The sequence below is a fragment of the Panthera tigris genome, chromosome B3, assembly GCF_018350195.1.
Source record: "Panthera tigris isolate Pti1 chromosome B3, P.tigris_Pti1_mat1.1, whole genome shotgun sequence".
Taxonomy (NCBI): domain Eukaryota; kingdom Metazoa; phylum Chordata; class Mammalia; order Carnivora; family Felidae; genus Panthera; species Panthera tigris.
In genome coordinates this window covers 146,408,365-146,430,957 of record NC_056665.1, presented here as the reverse complement: position 1 = coordinate 146,430,957, position 22,593 = coordinate 146,408,365, and the positions used below count along the sequence as shown (strand labels likewise).

At 43.3% G+C, this 22,593-nt stretch overlaps 1 pseudogene; it reads left to right on the top strand.

Moving 5' to 3' along the window:
• Positions 1-9,287: 9,287 nt before the first annotated feature.
• LOC102971159 lies at positions 9,288-11,278 on the top strand (annotated as a pseudogene).
• Positions 11,279-22,593: the final 11,315 nt, after the last annotated feature.

Sequence of the window (22,593 nt, the reverse complement as noted above, 5' to 3'; positions counted from 1 at the left end):
AAAATAAATTCAAAATGGGTGAAAGACCTAAATGTGAGACAGGAGACTATCAAAATACTAGAGGAGAACTCAGGCAGCAACTTCTTTGACATTGGACATCGCAACTTCTTACTAGACGTGTCTCAGAAGGCAAAGGAAACAATAGCAAACATTAACAGCCAGGGCCTCATCAAAATGAAAAGCTTCTGCACAACTAAAGAAACAATCAACTACTCTAAAAGGAAACCTACAGAATTGAAAAATGTATTTGCAAATGATATATCTCATAAAGCCTTTCTATCCAAAATCTATAGAGAACATATCAAACTCAGCATCCAAAATACAAACAATCCAGTGAAGAAAAGGGCAGAAGACATGACTAGACACTTTTCCAAACAAAGCATCCAGATGGCTAATGAAAAATACTCATCATCACTCAACAACAGGGAAACACAAATCAAAACTTAATGAGATAGGACCTCACAACTCTCAGAATGGCTAAAATTAACAACTCAGGAAACAACAGATATTGATGAGGATGAGGAGAAAATGGAACCCTTTTATACTCTTGGTGGGAATGCAAAGGGGTGTGGCCATTCCAGAAAACACTTTAAATACTTAAAACTGAAACTACCTTGTACTCCAGTAATTGCTCTACTAGGTATTCACCCAAAGGATACAAAAATTCTGATTTGAGGAGGCACATGCACCCCAATGTTTATAGCAGCATTAACAATGAGAGCCAAAGTGAGGAGAGAGACCAAAAGTCCACCGAGTGATGAATATGCATGTATATGTATAGACTAGAATATTATTCGGTCATAAAAAAGAATGAAATCTTGCCATTTGCAAAGATGTTGATGCAGTTAGAGGATATCATGCTAAGTGACATAAGGCAGTCCAAGAAAGACGAGCATGATATTATTTCCTTATATGGGGAATTTAAGAAACACAGCAGATGAACATAGGGGAAAGGGAAAAAAAGAGCAAGAAAAAATATAAAAGACTCCAAGGATAGAGAACGAATTGAGGGTTGCTGGAGGACAGGGGTGTAGGGGATGCGTTAATGGATGATGGGGATTAAGTAGGCCAAGTGTTCTGATGCGTACTGGATGTGAATGTGGGTGATGAATCAGTGAATTCTACTACTGAAATTAATATCACACAGTATGTAATCTAATAAAAATTTAAACACAAACTTAAAAAGTTAGAAAAGTGGAAAAAAAGGAAGGGAGAAACATTGTCACAAATTGTCGTGAACATGGAATCTAAGGTAGTGAGTCTAACTTCTTGCATTTACTCATTTTATCCCTAACTGCTAGTGGACATTAATTAACATACTCATGACTTTTACAGTGGTTCCAGGTGGGCTGGAATTCAAACCACAGCTGCCCTTCCCAACTCCACTGTTCCGACACCCCATGGGCAACTTGTCCAGACACCTGCACAAGAACCCAGGTTGGACCACAGCAGGGATTCTCATCTGCCTGACTGAAAAGTGTGGAGAGATGACCATTCCTGCCAGGCTCTGGGTTTCCTCCCACGACCTTGCTGGCTCCACTCCCTTTTATTCCTTTCCCTTCTCTTTGAAAAGAAGCATGTCCCCTGTTTCTGGTGCATGAAAGTGAGGGGCTATGTGTTCTATAAATGTTCAATATGACCGATCACTTACATGGGGACAAATAAAAACCCATATGGTGCAGCCTGTCTCATGGGCTCCTATCACCCAAAGTGGCAGAGTACAAATAAACCTAAATATGCACTTAGTGAAACACTGTACAGCACGTTGCAAAAGCATTAGGACATGAGAAGCCTGGAATAATTCCACAAATGCTGTATGAGCTCCCCTTGGAAGGAAGAAGAAATCTTATACTCCCAAACATGCAAAACAAAAAATAAATGCAGGAAATGATAAAACAGTTTCATGTGTTCTATTCATGAAGTGTCTGACAGTGACAATGCACAGAATGAATTGTCAGCGTTTCGCATAGAATTGTGAAGGAAACATCTTGAGTCATGAACTTGGTTGTGGGCACAGAGCTCAATGGCTCCTGACACATATAGAAACCCCAAAACTTGGAAAGGTTAACGTGTTTTTTGGCCCCGGAGCACATCTATCAAATCTGATAAACAATCTGTCCAAAAAGACACACACAGCATATCTTGTGAAACTTGAGTTCAATTTCAGCATGAGAACAGAATTTCCATATATTATGAAAAAACCATGCCATGAAAATGAGTTACTACACACTATAAACTTAAAAACAAACAACAGAGACCAGAGACCAGTTAGCGAACAAGTCAGCATTGAGAGACACCAGAAAAAAAAAAAAGATTTTAGTTATATTGTAAATCAAGAAATTACTGGGGTGCCTGCGTGGCTCAGTCAGTTAAGCATCTGACTTCAGCTCAGTTCACGATCTCACGGTTCATGGGTTTGAGCCCCGTGTCAGTTTCTATGCTTACAGCTTGGAGCCTAGAGCCTGCTTCTGATTGTGTCTCCCTCTCTCTGCCTCTCGCCCACTTGCACTCTCTCTCTCTCTGTCTCAAGAATAAAAATTAAAAAAAAAAATTATCAGTCACAAGCAATCAATCATTATGAAAACCAAAATTATACCTAAGAACCAAAGGCCCATAAAAAGAAATAGTATAAATGGGCTTTGTGAAAATCAAATAATTTTTTTCTGAACACGTGGCAATCAATAGTAGTAAGACAAGTTACGGAGGAAAAGACAATATTCACAAATTGCATAACCACCAAGGGACTTGCATCCCGAATATGCTAAGAACCCTCAACAGTCAATAGGAAGAAAGGAAACAACACTCTATAAAACAAGCACAGCCTTGCGTAGTAAACATCCCATCCTAGAGGTTATAGACACATTAGGTAAGGACAGGAAAAGACTCTTCACACCATCGACTGTCAAGGAAATTCAAATCAAGAATGCAATAGATGCCCTATGCACTCATCCTGAGGGCTCAGGTATGAAGGGAACACTGGCAACACCATCCAGGTGAGCATCCAGCACACGTGGGGCCTCAAACACTGCAGGTAGGAATGAAACACGAACACCAGCTCTGGAAAACTGTTGGCTGTTGCTTATGAAATTATACATGGATGACTTAACATGTAACCTGGAAATACCACTCCCGAGTGTCTGCTCCAGAGTGAAATCCCATGCTCACAAAATAAATGGTGTGTAAATATTTATAGCATCTTAGTGTTAGAAGCTAGGAATAAGGCAAAAGTCTTTCTAAATAAAAAGGAATAAACCAAGTATGAAACTTCCATCAATGGGATGCTTTGCCACAGAAATGTGACGCTATTGATGCAGAATTGAAACTAGGAGAACCTCAAAGACATGATATGAGGGAAGGGAAGTCGTCTCAAAGACTACAGAGGTGGTGTGGCCTGGGACATTCACACAGCCAGCCCAGATGACAGTGTTTGGCTGGGTTTCTTTATCTCTTTCTGCCCAACATTCACATGATAAGTTCCTCTGCCTCATGTTGAATGCTGTCCTGCGCTCAACAATGCTCTCATGTTTCAACTCTCCACAGACTAAACCCTACAACCTCGGACTCCTCTGAATGGAGAGTTGTTGAGGCCATAATCTGACATGTGTTCTGACAGGAGCTGTTCCCTCCACTGTCCCTGGCTCTGGCTCTCTCCTGCAGGTGAGGAGGAGTAGGTTAGGAATACTCCACTGAAAACATTTGTCTCCTGCACCTGACTCTCCCACAACATGAGGCCCAGACCTTCCTCACCCTCATCTGTAAATGAAGTCAGTTATACTGAAACAGATTTGCACCTTGGTTTAGTGGATTGCTCCAGCTCCCCCCTGCCCTGGGCAAAACTCTGCAGCTGCAGGTGGGGACAAAATGAGGGATCAGTTTAGGGGTGAGTGGCAGCTGCACTTCTTTGAGCCTTGCTTGTCCTAGTGGCATGAGACCCCTGCCGTACAAGTCAGGTCTGGGGTGACCAGGCTCCCAGCATCCCGAGTGGACTGTGCCCAGGGCAGAGTTTCCATCCTGGGAGTGGGGCTGCAAACAATGAGTGAGTCCCACATCTCAGTGGCACCTGCTGGGGCTTGGCCTCAACAGCAAACAGCTTAGGGCCACTGACATCCTGTCCCTCTGGGAAAGAGTCCTCTGAACAGGAGCTGGTCACCAGGAACCCTGGTATTGGTTGCAACAGTCTGGAGGGGAGGTTGCAGCCAGGCTCAGTGGCACATGCCTATAGTCCCAGCTCCTTGCACTGGAGTTTCCATTTGCTGAGCTGGGGTGGGGAAGGAAAGGCACATACCTTAGCTCAAAATTCTAGCTTTGCCGTCTGTCAGTATATTTTCTGGAATAAATGTTTCTTCATGGGCTCTATGGCAAGAAGGCCATTTGCAGACACTGTAAATACATCATTTGAGATTTTATTCATATTCCACATAGTAAACATTCAATGTAGTATTACTTTCAGGTGTAAAATATAGCGATTCAACATTTCCATACAACACCCAGTGCTCATTATGAGTGCGGCCCTGCAACCCCATCACCTACTTCCCCAAACCTCCTCCCACGTTCCCTCTGGTAACCATAAGTTTGTTTTGTATAGGTAAGAATCTGTTTTGTTGGGTTTATATGTTCCATGGCTTAAGCCTAAGACTCTTGATTTGGGTTCATGTCTTGATATCATGGATTCTGAGATCAAGCCCCATTTTGGTTTCTGCACTGACAGCAAAGAGACTGCTTGGGATTCTCCTTCCCGCTTCCTCTGCTCCTCGCCCCATTCTATCTCAACATAAATTTAAAAACATTGAAAAAAGTTTATTTCTTGGTGTAGCTCTTCTCTCTTCTTTGTCCCATTTCCCATTTGAAGTTTCTTAAATTCTACATATGAATGAAAGCATATATTTGTCTTTCTCTCACTTGTTTCAGTTAGCATAATACTCTCTAACTCCATCCATATCATTACAAATAGCAAATGTCATTCCTTTCAGGGCTGAGAAACATTCCAGTGTATGAGTATGAGTGTGTGTGTGTGTGTGTGTGTGTGTGTGTGTAGATATACCACATGTACTTTATCCATTTATGAGTCAATGCTTACTTGGGCTGTTTCCATAGCTGGGCTGTTTTTGATAGGGCTGCTATAAATATAGAGTTGCAATCCCCTTTAAATTAGTACTTTTGTATCCTTTGGGTAAATACCTAGCAGTTCAATTGATCAATCATAAGGTAGTTATATTTTTAGCATTTTGAGGAATGCCCATGCTGTTTTCCAGACAAACTGCACCAGTTTCCATTCCTACAAGCAGTGCAAAAGTGTTCCTCTTTCTCTGTATCCTCACAAACACCTGATGTTCCTTATGTAGTTGAGTTTAGTCATTCTGACAGGAGTGAGTTGATATTTCGTTGTAGTTTTGATTTATATTTCCCTGATGATGAGTGATGTTGAGCATCATTTCATGTGTTTATTGGCCATCTGTATGTTGCATTTTGGAAAGTCTATTCATGCCTTCTGCTCATTTTTTAATAGGATTATTCAGTTTTGGAGCTGAATTTTATACTACATACAGAAAACCTAAAAAACTCCACCAAAAAAAAAAAACCCACTAGAACTGATACAATAAACCAGTAAAGCTGCAGCATACGAAATCAACATACAGAAATTTGTGCATTTCGATACAACAATAATGAAGAAGGAGAAAGAGAAATCAAGGAATTTATCCCATTTACAATTACACAAAAAAACATAAGATACCTAGAAATAACCCTCACTAAAGAGTTACAAGAGCTTTACTCTGAAAAACCTGGGACATTTATGGTACAAATTGAAGAAGACACAAAGAAATGGAAAAATATTCCATGCACATGGATTAAAACAAAAAACATTGTTAAAATGTTGATACTACCCAAAGCAATCTAGACATTCAATGCAAATAATTCAATGCAAATATCCCTGTCAAATAATACAAGCATTCCTCACAGAGCTAAAACAAATATTTCTAAAATTATCATGGAACCACAAAAGACCTTGAACACCCAAAGCGATCCTAAAAAAGAAAAAAACAGAGGCATCACAATTCTGGGTTTCAAGCTATATTACAATGCTGTAGTCATCAAGACAGTACGGTCCTGGCACAAAAAGAGACACATAGATTAATGAAACAGAGTAGAAAACCCATAAATGGACACATAACAATATGGTCAACTAATCTTCGTCAAAACAGGAAACAGTAACAAATGGAAAAATGACAGTCCCTTCAACAAAGGGTGTTGGGAAAACTGGACAGCAACAGGAAACTCTAATGGAACTGGACCACTTTCTTACAATATACACAAAAACAAATTCAAAATGGATGAAAGACCTAAATGTGAGACAGGAAACCATCAAAATCCTAGAGGAAAACACAGGCACCAAACTCTTTGACCACGGTCAGAACAACTTCTTACTGGACATGTCCCAGATGCAAGGGAAACAAAAGCAAAAATGAACTATTGGGACCTCAAGATAAACAGCTTGTGTACAGCAAAGACACAATCAACAAAACTAAAAGGCAACTGACAAAATAGGAGAAGATATTTGCAAATGGCATTATCAGATAAAGGCTTAGTATCCAAAATCTATAAAGAACTTCTCAAACTCGACACTGAAAAAAAAACAAATAATCTGGTGAAGAAATGGTCAGAAGACATGAATAGACATTTTTCAAAGAAGACTTCCAGATGGCGAAATGACACGTGTAATGAGGCTCATTGTCACTCCTCGTCAGGGAACATAAATCAAAACCACAATGAGATAACACCTCACACCTGTCAGGATGGCTAAAATTAACATGGTGGGAATGAAAGCTGGTGCAGCCATTCTGGAAAATAGTGTGGAGATTCCTGAAAAAAATTAAAAATAGAACTATCCTGTGATCGAGCAATTGTTTTACTAGGTATTTATCCAAAGGATACCAAAATGCTGATTCGAAGGGGCACATGGACCCCAATGTTTATAGCAGCCCTATCAACAACAAGCAAACTGTGGGAGAGCCCAAATATCCATCAGGAGATGAACACATAAAGAAGAGGTGGTAAATATATACAATGGAATATTACTCAGCCATCAAAAAGAATGAAAATGTGTGTGGAACAACAACGTATTAACCTAAGTGAAATAAGTCAGTAAGAAAAAGTCAAATATCATATGATTTCATTCATATGTGGAATATAAGAAACACAACATAGGAGAAGGAAAAATAAAATAAGAGAAAAACAGAGAGGGAAGAAACAGGAAGAGACTTAAATACAGAGAACAAACTGAGGGGAATTGGGGAAGTTGGGCTAAAAGGGAGATAGGCATTAAGGAGGGCACTTGTTGAGATGAGAACTGGGTGTTATATGTACGTGATGAATCACTAAATTCTACACCTGAAATCAATACTACACTGTAGGTTAACACACTTAAATTTAAATTAAAAATATTACAAGAAAATTAAATACATACATATATGAACTCTTGGGAGTACCTCAAAATAGCAAATTCTGCACAGTGAAGGAAACAATAAACAAAACTAAAAGACAACCTATGGAATGGAAGAAGATACTTGTAAATGGCATATCCCCAGGGTTAGGATCCAAAGTATGTACATTTTTTTAAATTATTTTCACTTATCAGTACAGAGTGTGTGTCCATGCATACTTTGTGTGAGAAGCAAAACTCGTGTATTGCGGTAAGATCTCACTGAAACTGAGATCCACCCTCTTCACTAAATTTTAACCGTACAGTACAATATTGTTAAGTACACATGTAATGTTGTGGAGAAGACCTCTAGAACTTAGTCATCTTGCATAACAGAATATCACACACCTTGATATCTAACCCTCATTGCGCCTCTCTGCCAGCACCTGGCAACTGCCACTCCACTCTGTTTTATTGTTATCAAATCCCGAATTCAGCTACCTGTTGCTGGAAAGGTCAACATTCAAAGTTTGAGTTTTGGTAGGAAAGGAATTTGAGCCTTATGCACAAGGCCAGCCACTGGTAAGAATGCAGACTCCTGTCCAAAAGCCAACTCTGAGGTTTCTCCCTGATGCAGGGGGTTTTAAAGGAGGAGAGCATATTTAATCAAACAAGGGAGTTCCATGGTTGATAACGTCTTTTGATCATGTGCAGACTCCACGGTGCAAGCTGCCAAAGTTACCTCCACTCCCTGGCATCTCCAGCTGAGGAGGGAACCACACATGCATGGGAGGAGACTGCCAGAGGCCAGGAAAGAACCCCAATAAGGGATCAGAGCGGAAAACCCCTGGGGCTCACACATGGTCAGCAGTGCTTTCTGTTCTCCCCAGCTGGCATAAAAAAAAATACTAAAATACAACCTTGTACTTCACCAATCATGACAGAATACTGGGAAATGTTTCCTCAGTAAACTCAGAGGAAGCTTCAAACCAAAAACCAAAGGATCAAATGGCTTGAAAACTAATGTCTAACCAGAATGAGACATGAAAAACGACGAAGCTATTTTTTTAGTCACCTATAAAGGTAAAATTGACAATGTCCACCTCCACATCCCAAGGAAGTAGGAAGCATTGGTCTCCATAATGAGGAAAAGCAGTCATCCATAGAAAGTGACCCAGCAGTACCACAGGACGTGGAATTGGTAGAGAAGTTCAGGGTGTTAAAATTTCATATCCCATGAGCACTGGGTGTTGTATGGAAACCAATTTGACAGTAAATTTCATATATTAAAAAATAAAAAAAAATAAAAAAAATAAAAAAAAATTTCATATCCCATATTCACTAGCTGGAGGAAAGATGGAATGTGTTGAATAGAGCCATGTCTCTGGGTCCAAGTCCTTACTATGTCCATGTGAGCATGGCTTGAACTGGCTCACCTGCTTCTCCCACATCCACCCCAGCTGAACTGTTGTGCAGGGTCACACAATGCCACACCCTGGGACTGTTACCTAAACCCACAAGTGGATCCCAGGTGCAGGGGGCTGGCCACCCGGTACAGCCCTCTGTTCTGTCAGATGGCCTAGACCTCACTTTCCTGAGGATCCTCCATTTATCCACTCTCACTGGCAGATGTCCCTGAACAGGGGCATGAGGGTGGCTGAGGGCCAGGTCACCTTGAGGGCACCCCTCTTGCAGTTTGCATTCTGGGCAGTGCTGGCTCCTGTCCAGGGTTCTCAAGGTCGTCCCTCATGGCGCTACATCTCCTTGAGGTGGTAATTACAAAGAAGGAGCTGCACAATGGCAAGGGCATTCAGATGACTGGTTGGCTGTCCTGTAGCCTGTGTTTTGGGACAAGAGACCCGTTATCCACATGTGGCCAAAGAAACCCTTTAGGTCCAGACATCTGCTGATGATCACTCAGGATGATCAGGGAGACTTGCAGATGGACTACCCCTCCATGCCTCCAGACTGTTACTACCTCAGCTACCTGGAGGAGATTCCTCTTTCCATGGTCTCCATGGACACGTGCTATCAGGGCCTTGAAGGTATCAGGAAGTTGGATGACCTTGCCTATGAAATCAGACACATCAGCGATTCCCAACATTTGAACACATTGTTTCTCAGAGAGTGGCAGACACCAATGCAATGGGACCTACTTATAACCTGGGATATAAGGAGCATAGGGACCCCTGTTCCTCAAGGAAATGCCAGTACAGTCCTCAGGATCTCTAGTAAGTTGTAGTCATCCCATCACGGAATTCTGCTCTCAGTTCCAAAACAATATAGAGTGTGTTCAACCACAGGTCAAAAGGTGCCCAATTCCTAATAAGGCTAGTTAGCTTAATTGACTCATTGTTTCATGGGATTCATGTAAGTTACTATATTGGTTTCATGATAATTTATAATGAGAGAGATCCAGCTAACATGGGCAAATATGTGTTGCATCAGAGTCCGTTTTTTTCGATACTATGAGTCCAAGGGTTTTTGAATTCTTAAACCACATTCATCCTTAGTTGTGATTCGAAATGGATCCCATGAAGTTAATTTCAGTCCAGTTGTATGAAGTATATGCCATCCACAAAGCCCCATCGTGATGGGTTATTTAGGCAGACACTATTTACTCATGTCTGTCATAGCAACACATCAGATTGCAAAAAATATTGGTTTGTGGGTTGACACTGATGAATATGCTTGCCAGAAAAGGTCCAACTGCATTAGGACCCAATTCTCTTTTATACCTGAAGCTTTCAGGAAGTGTTCCTTCATTCATATACAGCACAAAATTAGTCGCATATTAGGCAAGTGCCTCTTCAACAACTGAATGGTGCATTGAAATAAAAGCCTGACCCACAATCATTTCGGAAACTACTTGGCTGACCCAGGCAAGCATTGTGACTGCAGCTCCTTAGAGCAGTGCTATAGCAATCTATGCTGTATGAGTGATAGTATTTTAACCTCTGGGGACAAATGTAATACAGGCAGATGCTATACAAACTGCACCGATTTCGATGCTGGGACACTTGGCAGGCCAATCCAAAATATATGTGATCTTCCAGAGTCCTGCCGTGGGGTGTCCTTGTCGGGCCCTGATGACTTCCATATGCAAGATGGAACCCCGTGCACTGAAGAGGGCTGCTGCTATCATGGGAACTGCACTCACTGCATTATGCACTGTCAAGAAATCTTTGCAAAAATTCTGGAAAGGTGAAGATGTCTGCTAGACCATAAATCAAAAAAGCAGCTGACATGGACACTGCAGAAGACCCCGGGGAATTCAACACTGAACCCTGTTCCCACACAGACGTGCTTTGTGGAAGGCTGCAGTGTAGGATTGTCACACATCTCCCTCAGCTGCAAAAGCATGTTGGATTCCATCCATCTGAGATCTCAGGGTTCTGGTGTTTGCGGCTGGGTTCATGTCATAGCACAACCGATATTGGTCATGTGAAAACTGATATGTCATGTGTTCCTGGAAACATCTGTCAGGACACCTACTGCAGTCGCCATGTGGCTCAGCTGAATTATGACTGTATCCCAGAGAAATGCAGTCACAGAGGGTCGTGCGACACTAACAGGAACTGCCATTGCCACATAAGCTGGGATCCTCCATGGTGCACTAGACGAGGCACTGGTGGGAGCACAGGCAGTGGACCCCTCCAACAAGAATGCGGCCAGTGAGGCAAAGTCATGAATCCCTGTTATATCTCAGAGCGGTTTTTGGTCCCATTTAAGCCATAATAGCTGCATTCCTTGTGGTGTCGCCACAAATGTCAAATTATCAACCCCGAGAAAGTTAAGGGACTGATTGTTGCTGACGACAATCCATAATTAGCCTCCTGACTGCTGAACAACTATAGACAATCCAACTGGTACATGTGAGAAAATACAGCAATGAAGCTTCAGAGCTGATATCCACGTTTCGGGGGTCTGCAGGAGACACAGGGGTCCACAGGCACATCACGGCTCTGACACACATCTCTCATGGCTCACTGACCAGAACGCTGAAATAAAACTTAAACACTGCATGCTTGTGGCCTCTACGTATATATCTAAGCTTCCAAGAGCCCAAACTGAGCCCGAGATTATGTGCAGAGGACCTGAGTCAGCATCTGGGTCTTGAACTGAGGTATATGCTTCCAGAATTAAGAGACGTTCACACAAGCTCTTTCAGGGACAAATTCATGAGTTGTCTCCAAAACTGTGCGGTTGCACACTGAACATTTTCTCATTCTCCAGGTAATCTGTCTTCCCCCAGTCCCAACGTGGGTTCAGGATAATGGAGGGCTACCACCCACCCACACTGCCTGTTCCACACTGGGCTGTCTGTGGGCTGTGAGGGAAGGGGACTGGCATTAGGTTCCACCTAGCACAAGCTGTGCCTCTCTGGAGACAAAATTACCAAATGTGGGAGACTGAGACCATGAGGTTTAAAGGAGCACCCAATGAAATGAATCAGAAAGGCAGGCACAAGTGCCTATGGATGACTCTGGCATCCAGTTGGAGCCCGATCAATGTGAATCCCTGCTCTCTTTCTCTTGCCTACTTTGCAGTGAGTTTAACCTTAGATAAGGATCTGCCTAGGATTCCCACTGGTTTTCTGAGAGCCTTCTCGAATAACCACACAGATGTGAGCCTGTGAAAAGTTAGGGACTTCAGCCCCATCCATTCTCAAGTGATCAGGTACCTGCTACCCTGTTTTCTATGTCCTGATCACTGGGACTGTGGGAAGGAGGTCTGCCCTTCCCAAGGTCCTTGTGTACCCTTGCTTCTGGGCCCTGTGAGTCATAAATCCTGTGCCTCCATTTCCTTTGTTGGGGGTGCACTGAAACGCCACCTTGAGTCAGAGGGCCCCATGCATCTCATGTATCCAAAGCCAGAGCTCAGATGCCTAGGGAGCCACCTGTCCACCCCCTGAGCAATGGCTCTTGCCTAATCCTTCAGCAGGATACAGTCTACATGTTCTTAATTCTGTACAACAGCTGGGGTCCCCAACACATTTGTCCCCAGGGATGGGATTGGGGGCCTAGGTGGTGCCCTCCAACAATGTGTTACCACTGAGAATGGCTCACTCGTTCCTCACCCCCACATCTCAGCTGCTCTGGGAAAGAGCTGGAGCTTGCTGGTGGTCTGTAGCTTTGCTTTGGGCTGATGCCACGTGTTGCCAGAAACCCCCATCCTAAGTTAGCAGTGCCATAAAAGGTCAGACTCCCTGCAGAGACCAACAATCAGGCACCATCCTAGGGTTCCAGAGGTGTGTATTTCCTACTCATCTCCAAGTGAGATATTGCTGGACACCGAAGACCATATCCCTAGATTAGTGTCGAAGAAGACGCCAGCTGCTGGGTCCACTGTGTTGCAACCAGTACCCTGGTGTTGTGCTTGCTTAGCCATGCCTACCTAGTGATAGAGGCAACTCTACCAGGAGCATCATGTCTCCCTGCGCGGAGGACATGACCAAGGCAACCTCCCCCTACTGGCTGCATTCCTCACTGCTGCTGACAATGGCTCCCTACTTAACAGGTGTTGTCGGGGACACCTCAGTGTGGGAGGCCTCAGCACACGTGTCTGGGAAGAGCTAATTTCTATCCCAGGTCCTCCCTGTCAAGACCACTACACCAACATATCCACGGACCAGTGTGAAAGAGAGAAATGGTGACAGGCACTACACCATCATGAAAATGCAAGGTTTCCTGGAATCATTTGTCGAAAGGGAGGGAGACAAGGATATTGATTGGCTCTAGTGGGTCTTCACAATTGGCTCCAAGCTGTTGCTTTAAGTGCTTGACACACTACAGCTGTCTGGATTGGTCCAAGTGCCCCAGATTCATAAATCACTGAAAAGCTCAAGGTATCAGCGGCCTGTTTACTTAGAGACAACCTACGGAGCTTCCAGTCTTTTCATTGTATCAAAAGCTATGGCAATCACCCCAAGGCACATGGCAAGAGACACACACCAAGGAAAAAGGGGAAGGCTCTGAGGAAGAGGCTACCTAGGGCCCCAGAGTCCACAGAGGTAGGAAGAAAGAAGCTCTGATTCTCCGGACTTGGATTTTTATGGCACGACAGCACAGGCCCACTGGCAGAGGTCAAGCCCAGGTGATGCAATCCAACTCTAAGATAGAATGGGGACAATTCAATGGGTGTGGGTTTTGGGTTTTGTTTTGTTTTTGCCTTATGTCATGCGCCCATGAGCCCTTGTCCAATTCCACGTGGGGGAGAGGCACGTGACAACAGAATCTAAGGAGTTCTTCTTGAAGAACCACTCTGATCTTAAGCCTTGTGCCAATACAATTCATGGAAATACCAGCTGTAGTGTAGCAGGCATTAGCATGCATGCCATAGTCAGATGTGAAAAGGAGAATTTTCAAGAATCCTAAGGCTTCTTTGCTGCAAATGGTGATGGGATCACCACCTCCATAGATAGGAGCCCACAGGAGGGTCCCAGCAGTGCCCCATTCAAGGGGTGGAACTTCAACCCAAATCTCTTGCTCTAGAGATGATGCCCACACTTCTCTTTATGCACAGCTCTGAGAAGAGGGGTCCCTAGTGACTTAATCTCAGGCAGCCTGAACACAAGTCAAAAACTTTGATCAGACTCTTTGGGATCTTCAAGAGAATGCTGTTCCTACCCTTCGGGTGGTTGCCATCACTTCTCTGGACATGAGAGCCCTGGTAGGGGGGAGCGGGATCCCAGTGGGTGGGGAGATGCCAAGGCCCCTGCCTAGCGACCCGGAGGTTTGTGGAGTATGTCCTTCCTCCTGGGACAACTGCCTCTACACTTCTGTAATTACCGTGTAGGACGCAGACACAAACAACACTTTATTTCTCTCATTGACCCTGAAGCCAAGGTACAGTGCTTCCCAGGAACCCCTCCAAATATAAGTGTGGTGCCTTTTAGTTTACCAGGTATAAAGGGAGGGATAGTAGAAGGGTCTCAACATAATTTTGATGTCACTATTGGAAGAATCTTTACTGAATCTCTTTTACCAACGGTGGCCCCTTTGACTCTGCATTGTCTTCCTAATGGTGTGGATGCCCTCACATGCCATCAAGGCCAGTGGAAACAAACCCAGTGCCTGGCTTTCCTGGGGGGAGCTACATATCAGGAGTCTGTAGGACTGCAAATTGCACCCCCCACATCCATTTAAGACAGTATATGTACATCAATATTGTGTGCAATAGAGGACTGAGTAATTGCACCCCATAATTCAAGATTTACTAAAGGAGCGGGGACATTAAGCACACCATTTCTCCTTTCAGTCTACCCACTTGACGGGCATTAAAGCCCCCTCCTAACAGGTGGCGCTTTACACTTGACTACTGAAATGTAAATGCCCAGCTGTCCATAAGATGGCTCACATTCCCAAGACTGTCTAGGCAGTTGAGGGTATCTCAAGGGCCACAGGGGAGACTCTGTCATGACTGAGCTAGCCAGTATGTCCCATTCAGCATCGATGACCAAGGAGTCCCAGCCACAGTCTGCTCTCAACCTGTACATCTCTATCCTGCTGCCTTGGGAATTCCTAACAGGCCAAAGAGTGCCAAGATGTTAGCCTGACCAGCTCATGTAGAGCCTGTCATGAGTTCCCACTGGTCTGGGCAATTGAGGGTCACTGTCACTGGTCAATTATCATGCATTCCTGAAAGTTTGTGAGACATGGGAGGCCTGCAGTCCTTCAGCAGCTATAAGGTGGGTTTTGTCACCTGACTGAGCTACTCCAGATTTTCGGTCTACTCTCATATGACTTGTGCTGTTAGGCAGCCTTACCTGGAAGTGGCTGAGCTATGCCACTTGATGCACAGGTAGTCTGAGTGCCAATGAAACAATTTGGGATCTAGAAAGTGTTTGTGCCATGGGGGTTATGCTGGAGTACCTAGTGTCCATCTGGCACCAGACTGCCTTGCTATGTCACCGAGAGAGAGAACCTAGCACCATGACTGTCTTCATACAAAGGGAAATATTCTCTCCCAATACTTCACCTGAGCAAAGGACCATCCTGAAGCTTCCATCAAAGTTGTGGTCCCAATCAATGCAGTGGAAGGAAAGGCAGAGAGACATTGTCGTTCTGGTTGTGGATACCACACCCTTCCATTTGTCCATCCACCTGGTGCATTCACCTGCTTGCATTGGCAGGAAATACCACTACTTTGGGGGCTTACTTGCTATCCTGATGTCAAAACGATTGACAATCAGACTGATTATTTACTGTAGACGGGACTTGGAAAACTGGTGTAAGGGTCTGTGTCTGACCTGCTGAGATAACTACGCAGGTGAATGGGGCAGATGCAGTCTGAAGACAGACAGTCATCGAGGTTCAGAGGGAGAGCAGGAAATGTAGTCAGTCTTTTGATAGTTGTGGAAAGGGTAGGCTCCATTTTAAAAAGTTTTTTTTTTTTTCCTGACAGGAAAGAGCCAGAAAATAAAACTAGGTGGAAATGCAGTTTTTTGATCCGTGACCTACTATGTGATGCCATGTGTTCCGGAGCCTGGGAATTCGCTCTGGGAATCCTTACCTTTGGTCGTTGTGGGGATGGTCATCCACGGTCTTGACAATGGCGATCTGGAACTATTTTGTGCAGCTGGCATGAATCCAGAAGAATCTTTCCCTTATTCTGATGGCAGTGTAGTCGGTTAGGGGTTCGTCATAAGGTCCCTCTCAGCAAGGTGGCACTGGGTGCTCTCTGAAGACCTGATGAGTGTCCCATATTCTGTAGAAAGGGTGGCAAGGGTAGTCAGTGGCAGAGGCCATGTTCTTATTGTCTGTGGATGATATGACCCAAGTGCACCTGTTACTTCTTGGACATGGCTATGCATGGCATCAACTTGGTCATATAAGTTATCATGAAGTTCACCCAATCAGTAAAGAAAGGGTTAAGGATTCCTTTCGAAAATACTGTTGCAAAGGGGGGTCAGTCCCTGCCTGCTATTTGGAGCATTCCAAATCTCATTAAGGGCCAAGGACAATGATTCTGGATGTTCCAGGCCAGTTTCCAGGCAGATTTTCCCTGAAGGAATTTTGTGTCTAGTTTTTCATGTTCCATATCTGTTCCCCTAATCCACATATCCTCATCATCCTCTTCTGTGATGATTAAGGATGATGTGGGGTATGAAATTCTAATTATCACCCCCAAGTTTGCAAGTACGTAGTTTGTCTATGTGCTGAAGTGAGTTCCTTGGTCTGGCTAAATCCATAATGGAATGGCAAATCCAGGAACCATTTCAGGCATTCCATTCTTTACCACAGTCGTGGCATTGGCATGTCCAGTCAGACAGCATCAATCCATCCACCAAACATGCAGCCATTAACCAAACAGGAAGCCAATTTGTCAAATCCATCTGGAGAGCCCCATTGGGTAGGGAGGGGCTAGAGGGACTCGCTGGGGCCTGCTGATATTACACAAAACTTGGAGAGATTTACAAGTAGAGCCCTGGGAAATAATTTAGTCAGAGGTTTAGTGGATGCCTGGGAAGAACCCGCTGTCTCTCAGTTTCTTAATTATCCCATCTGATGGGGTTGGTGCAAGACCAAAGGAGAGAAGAAAGGGGCCTCAGGAGGCCCACTCAACCCCAATGTACACCCCATCTGATCATTATCTGTCTACCTGTCTTTTCCCATTGTGAGGAACTTACATGATAAACAATAGTCCAAGTCAAGGAAAAAGGAAGGCTTCTAAAATGAAGGAAAGGACAGGGGCCTCTGATCTTGGCTGTGTATTTGACAGCCTTGTGAGCTCTGTCAGTCGCTGGAGAGATAGTGACAGTCTCCTCACGGTTTGGGCTGGAGAGTGACTGTTAGCAATTTTAGCAGAAAGATCAGTTGCGTATAATAGGGCAGCAATTATAGGCCTGCTGGAAAAATGTCCTCTGTCCTCTGGTACTCATGGCGGTTAGGACCTGTGGGATCTCCAGAGGGTGCCAACAGCCCTGAAGACTCCAGGGCATGTCTGGAATGGCTGTGAATAGTGGCGGTCTTTCCCTTTGCAGATGTGCAAGCTTGGGAAAACCTGGGAGTGCAGTGGCTTAGGCTGATTTCACAGCAGGCAGAGAGGACGCCTGGAGTACTTCTAGTAGGGAAACTGGCCTGAGCGGCTCCTATGTTTCCCCACATACAGAAGCTGTCACAAAACAGAATTCAGGGTGGGGCACCTGGGTGGCTCAGTTGGTTAAGCTATGGACCTCAGCTCAGGTCATGATCTCGCAGTTTGTGAGCTCAAGCCCCACATCGGGCTCTGTACTGACAGCTCAGAGCCTGGAGCCTACTTCAGATTCAGTGTCTCCCACTCTATCTACCCCTCCCCTGCTCACGCCCTGTGTCTCTGTCTTTCAATAAGAAATAAATGTTAACTTTTTTTTTTTAAATAGAACTCAGTGTTGACCACCAGATGTCCCAGAAACCATTCCTGTAGCTGAGGGCAATCATGTGGAATGAAGTAGGGTCTCCCCTTTTAAATTTTTTTAATGTTTATTTATTTTTGAGAGAAAGAGTGTGAGTTGGGAGGAGCAGAGAGAGAGGGGGACACAGAATCTGAAGCAGGCTCCAGGCTCTGAGCTGACAGCACAGAGTCCGATGCAGTGCTCAAACTCACAATCCGCGAAATCATGACCTGAGCTGAACTAGGACGCCCACCAACTGAGCCACCCAGGTGCCCTGGGTCTCCCTTTTTAGAGAGGGGAGTGGGATAGCCCAATTTAAACTGTTAACATGACACAAGATGATGGAGGGGTTGGTCAGTGGCCTGCTGGTAGGTAGGTGGTGGGCCTGGAAATTATAAACTTGTCAGAGAGGAATACAGAGGTGAGTGGGGATCCTAATGTATCCAGACAGCAGCTGTGGGGGTACAAGCATGCAGTGGGGCCTGATGGCCCAAGGTCTAATTTTCATGGGAAGAAAGTTAGAGGACATATCCGAGAGGCACAGGTTGTCACAGGATACCTGCAGCCACTCCATTTCCATGGAATGAGAGGTGAAACATGTTATTGATATTCAGACAGATGAGAGTTTGCGGTGTGCACAGAGCTAATATTAACACTTTAAAGTAGGTCAATGACTCTGAAAGCCACGAAAAGAAATCTGTGGCAGCATCAGGTAGGGGTGAGGGGCTCACAGAGACAGAGCAAAGGCAGTGAAGTTAGGGGTCCTTGGGAAGCAGTAGCCAGGTTTCCTTAGAAGCTTATGCAACTGCATTTTTGTACCGGTGAAAGGGATGTGAAAAACTGACAAGACACTTTGTGGGGAGTTTTGAAGCACTGTGACATAGTCCTCGTTGGCAGTAGCTGTTTGCAACCATGGACATTAAGAAGACAGGAGGGTGTATGGCCCTGACCGGCTGGTGCTTTAGGAGGGTGGGGGAGTCTGCAAGGGCTCTCTGACTCCTTTGGTAATACAGTGACAAGTCACAGACATACTAAACAAGATTGCAGCCTTGGGTGAAGGCACAGAATGTAAGTTGGCTTCAACAACTTGGGAGTATTATTGAGCCCTACTTAGTTGCCTTCCCCAAGCATACATGAAAAGAGTACTTTTGAATCAGACTGCAATGGCATTGACAAGAAAGTTGAGCAGATGTTCATTCCAGGGATGCATCTTCATCACCAGGAATTGAGACATGAGTGGCAGCCCAGTTAGGGACAAAAGATGGGGGTGGGGGTAATAGATGACAAAAGACTTTATGGTTCCTACATTGTACAAAGCAGTAGCTTTGTCTTCTGAATCAAATTCTGTTCTTTCTTTACTCACAAGATCGGGGTGTTACACGGTGAGGAGGTAAAGCAAGAACATCCTGCGGTAAGAGTCTATCACAGGGTCAGGTCCTCCCTCTGCAGCAAGACAGGGCATCTGGCTACTGATGGGTGGGGGCAGTTCCTTTCTCAGGCCCCCTGAGCACAGGCTCTGCACTGGGGGCAATCCATCCTCTTGTGCATGTGAGGCCCAGACACTAGTGGGCACATCTTTAAGACTCATCCTCTGAGGAGCACTTTGAATGGAGGTGGGTCTCCATTAGGGAAAGGGGGAAGCTTGAGGTGTGGTCTGATGGCCGGGAAATGAGAACACCTTATTGTCCCTCCTGAATTTCGGATATTAACTCCTTTTCAATATTTTTTATTGTAATGTCTACCCTCCCATAGACTGCCTTCTAGCTCTGCAAATATTTGCTTGCCCCTTTTCTGGTATGATGTAGTCCCCCTTGCCTGCTTTGTTCTCTGTGACTTTGCTTTTATATCAAATCAATCGTTCTCAAGTGAATGTCATATTTATCTTTCATGTTTTCTTTGAAGGCATTTAGGTTCAAGTGTTCTTCTTAATCCTTCATCCATTTTGAGATTTTTTTATGTCGACGTATATGTATGAAGCAAGATTATGGCCAAATGTTATTATTTTGCATGTATATATCAATACTATTTTTTAATTCTTACTTTGGTTTTGAGGGAGAGAGACAGATCATGAGTAGGGAGGCACAGAGATAGAGGCAGAAACAGAATCCAGGCCCTGAGCTGTCAGCAGGAGCCTGATGTGAGGCTCGAATCCACAAACCGTGAGATCATGACCTGAGTGGAAGTGGGATGCTTAACTTACCGAGCCACACAGGTGCCCCTAGTCAACACCACGTTTAAGAGACACTATCCTCCCCCCACTGTGCATTGTTGGAAATCTCGTGCAGGATTTGCTGACTGCATCTGCGAACTTCTACTTCTGGGCTCCGTAATGAGCTCCACTGGTCTAAATGTCTCATTTGATGCCAGCAGCACACTGTTGTGATTAATGTACCTCTGCAATATCTTTAGAAAGAGAGAAGTGTGATGTCTCCAGGTTCTCTCGACGTCATGATTGTTTTGTTGCTTCCATGTGTTGTGTGCTTTCATATGAATTGTATATTTTTCAGATTCCTTAAAAAACTCATTGGCATTTTTATTGACATAACAAGATAAAAATGAAAATACCATAAAAAGATAAAGCAGACAGAAAATAGAGACTATCACAAATACAGAAAACAAATCAATTACATAAAAATTTGTATTTGGAAAAGTATGTAAAATTTGAAACAAATACGTAGCCTGGGGAAATAAGGAAGACTCAAACAAATGCAATCAGAATTGAAAATGGAGACAAAACTGAAATAAAGACATGAAAAGGATCATTAAAGAAAAACTTAGGTATTTATAGGCCAACAATTAGATCACCAGGAACAAATTACACATTTTATGCCATAATGTAGGCCACCAAGACTGTATCATGGAAAAATACAAAATGAACAAAAGAAAAATTAATAACATTTCTCTATCTAAAACCTCACCCTCCAAAAAATCTGCCTAGGAGTCCACGGCTTTATTAAAACTTCTACTAAGTATTTAAAGAGGAATTAATGCTAATATTTCTCAAACTATTACAGAACACTGATAAAAAAACAGCAGTCCCAAATGAAATTTGTGAGGACAGCATTGTTTACACACCAAAACCAAAGGAAGACACCACAAGAAGGGAAACTACAGGTCACTATCTCAAATGAACATACATGCAAAATTCCTTCACAAAATCTGAGCATACTGAATTCAACAGAACATTGAGAGGAGCATACAACATAATCCAGTGGGATTCACTCCAGGGATGCAAGGATCCTTTAACATACACAGATGCATAAATGTGATATCCTCCATTAACAAAGGGAATGAGTGAATCAAAGCCATCATTAATTGATTCAAAAAAACATTAGACAAAAATCAACACATGTTCATCATGTAAAAAGAACGCAATTAAAAAGGAACTGAAGGAAATTACCTCCACATGATCATGGCCACTATGAAAAGCCCACACCTGACAGCATATTGAACGGTAAAATGCTGAAGGCTTTCCTGTCAAATCAGGAGCCAGGCAATGATGGTCACCCCTAACATAAGTATTCCCCATGATAACGTGAAGAATACATATGCCACCTCAAACTATGTCATCTTGTCACACTGCTTATTTGGGTGAAAGTCACTTGAGACAGAGTCCAAGTACACTCAGACTCTCCATCGTCCCTTGACAGCAGGATATAAAACTCCCTCCCGTGTACCAAGAGGGAAGAACCATCGTTAGCACCACAATAAAGAATACAGGGACAAGAAGGCTATGCAAACAAACCTACTTACTTGGTGACTAACATAATACCCCAAACTTAACTCTTGCCAAATCCAATGTTTTGTTGTCTGAAAGACACAAGTGCCACCTGCTTTGTCCTTTCTCTGGGTGTCATGTCATTAGGAAGGCCATGCACTTACAAAATGAAATTTATTCTCTCCTGTAGATAGGTCTTATGTCAATTGAATCCTTACACTGGCTAAATCCCAGAAGAAAAGAAGGGAAAAGCTTTCTTCTCCTACCACTGGAAGACATAACCAGAAAAAAAATATGGGATAAAAAAAATAAAAAAAATTTAAATCAGTAAGGAGGAAGGAAAACTACTTGTTTGCAGGTGACATTGATCTTAAACATAACAAAACCCTAGAGATTCCACAAAAAATATTAGAACCAGTTTTTTTATTTTTTATTTTTTTATTTTATTTATTTTTTTTTTTTGCTGTTTTAGTCTGAAGCCTTTAGCTTTATTTTTTTTGTACGGAGAATCTCTGGAATCTCTTTTTAAATGCCATACATGTATTTTATTTTATTTATTTATTTTTTTTTTTTATTTTTTAAATTTGACAGTAAATTTCATATATTAAGAACCAGTTTTTTTAAATGAGGAAAAGAGCAGGATGCAAAATGAACAAAGAAAATAAATAAAAATAAACCACCTGTGATTCTACACACCAGCATGAAAATACATGCAAAATAAATAACAAAATTATACAAGTGAAAATGGCAGAGAATGAAGTATTTTGGGTTAAACTTCAAAAAGTATGTTAAATACTTGTAGAGTGAAAATGTTCTATGTTGTTGAAAGACCTGTAAAAATGCACACAGGACTGCAAATACACCTGTACTCACTGAATACAATTATTCAAATTGTCACAGCACCATCTACACAAACTAAACTACAAGTGCGTCCCTAACCCTGTTGTTCACTTTTAAAGAATCAAATCTAAGACTGGAGCTTGATATATATGTCAGAGCACATGCAAATGGGGTCCTCTCTGTGCTGATAAAACCAGCCCATCCCAGACTCTGCAGCTGGGAGAGGAGCCCCAGCCCCCGGAG